Genomic DNA, 2,707 nt, shown 5'->3' with positions numbered 1-2,707 from the left:
CCATAGATTGTAGCTGATGATTTGAGAGGGGTCACCTTATCCCAAAACATTGTTGAGTTGCAATCTTGGGCGTGAGCCTCGCTTTCTCACAAAAAAATCTGTGGAATTTAATTCTATTAATGTTATTTTAAGTTTTTAACATAGCTAATAAGTATTGAATGATTGTACTGGATTATCTTCACAAAACTTTACTTATTCAATGCTTTGTCAGAACAAATAAATAATAAATAAAATAAGAATAAAATTTATTCAAAAAATAAAATTTAAATTCTTTAATATTTGTTTAAACGGATAAGTGAATTGATCATTCGACCAATTTAATTTAGTCTAATTATTTTGTTTATTCTATTATTAACTAGTCTATTTTTCTTTCAAGTATCCAGACAACAATTTATTTATTTATTTCAAAAGAATACATATTTAATCATAAATGTTAAGTGTTTCGGTTTAACCCGATCGACCCGTACACAATAGTGACCTGTGCGTTATTTTACCTCTCAATGAAGATTTGGATAGCTGACAGAAACTTTCAGGCAGACAAATTCAAGTCAGAGGGCCCATTCGAATACAATATATAAATGAGGAGGAATCTACCTCTTTCCAAAGGTACGCTACCTTTATCCTAATAAACCGCTATATATATCTTACAGACGCTTATTTTAGCATTGGAGTGTTCTTGCAAGTGACTCCATCCCACAGACCCACCAATAATCAAGACAACATCTCTCCGTAAAACTCACGTCCAAGTTCAGATACCACTTTCACTTAACCTGTTGCTCATAATCTGATGTCCATCCATTCCACCATTCTAGCGAGCAACCAAACATTAAGCAAAAGGATTATTTACAGCTTTTACACCAACGGTTACTATTAAAATAATGTAACTTAGCTTCATTCACAAAGTAAAGGCCTGTTTAATTTGTTACTCTACCTTGTTTGGCTTTTAAAAAATGTTTTCTGTTTTTATTTTTAATATTTTTATTTCAGAATTTTATTCAAAATGAAAATGGAAATACTAGAAACATTTTTCTTTCAAACTTTTTCACAAAATCTTAAAAATAAAAAATTTAAAAAATGAAAATACAAACTAAATAGACCTGAAAGCACTCGGTAATTATAATTACTTGGCATGACACAGTATTATTAATCACTACTGAATATTAATCAATTGTGCACATGAACTTAATTACTATAATAATATTATTATTACTATCAGATGTTAAGTTATTTATGCCCGTGAGTTACAAGAAGATGTGGTAGGTGTTTCTCGATGTTATCGATTATGCATATATAGACGAAAAAGAAAATATATTAATAATTTAGAGCGTACAATTAAATCTAACTAATTAATTTATTAGAGTACAACTATATATATTTGCATGAAACTTGGAATTCAAATTTCGAAGAGAAAATTTGTCTTGATCGAAAGAAATATTGTTTGGAATTCATAGGTTGTCACTTGTCACGGGCCATGATCATATATTATTAGGATCTGGATTTTGCACTCAACACATGGCTGGTCATGAGTGTTGGTATATACAACAAAATTAAACCAATAACGAACTACTAATAATTGAGAACCACATCATGTAGTTGTGATTTATCAAACTCAGAAGGGATATTAATTTTCCTGCCCATATATGATTTACTTGAATCTAACATAATTACCTTAGTTAGGAAGATAATGTTAGAAAATAAATGAAAGTGGCTGGTTCGGTTTAATCTCTACATTAATCGATAAAGAAGACAAACTGTTACGGATCTGGACCACAGATTCCAGACCCGGGACTGCACCCGACCTCGGCTTTCCGGGTCCGACCCGCACCTCGCTCAGAAGGTCCAAAAACCGGCCCTCCAAATCTCCTAACCAACTTTCGAATTCACTCGTCCATCTTATCTTAACCAGATAAAGATAAGATAAGATACTCATCACTACCTATAAATAGAGGACTAGAGTCCCTCCAGGTATTGATCAATTCCATACACCTTATACCTCCTAAATCCATTCTGACTTGAGCGTCGGAGTGTCTTTAAAGGTACCTCCCCCCATTGCTCCAGTCAAGCGACCTGGCTTCAGCCTCGATCCGCAGGTTCCCGATCCACCTCTCAAACCCGTACCAGAGACATCTCGTACACAAACAAATATAAAATATGTGATAATTTTATCCAAAACCAAAATCTTTAATGAGATATAATAAAGTGTTATATTTTGTCTATGAGAGGTAGAATATATATATCATAGTGTAATTCATCCTAATATATTTTTCATTTAGTTTCCTTCTAATGCAAGTTATTGTTTTAAAATCTCTTTCACTCTCTCTTTCTTCTCTGTTGTTACAGAAATCCATTCAGCTATTAGCCATCTTCTTATTATGTGCTTCTATATTTGTATGGGTGTTATTTACTTATTTATATATCTACAGTAATCTTAAGTCTTAACTCACAAGCCTAAGTTATTATTATTATCGGATGTAAAATTATTCATGTGTGGTTAAACTTTTCGGATTAAGAAATGATTCACCAAGGATATTGTTAAATTTTTAATGTCAAGTTTTTTTTTTATTGCTATGAATAATGGCTTGTATATGTAACTGTTTCCTTGTTCTAACTCAAATTTTATATTTTGCTTTTATTATTATTATTATTATTATTATTATTATTATTATTATTATTATTATTATTATTATTATTATTATTATTATTATCC

Source organism: Arachis ipaensis, chromosome B01 (assembly GCF_000816755.2).
Source record: "Arachis ipaensis cultivar K30076 chromosome B01, Araip1.1, whole genome shotgun sequence".
Classification (NCBI taxonomy): Eukaryota; Viridiplantae; Streptophyta; class Magnoliopsida; order Fabales; family Fabaceae; genus Arachis; species Arachis ipaensis.
This window is presented reverse-complemented; position numbering follows the sequence as displayed.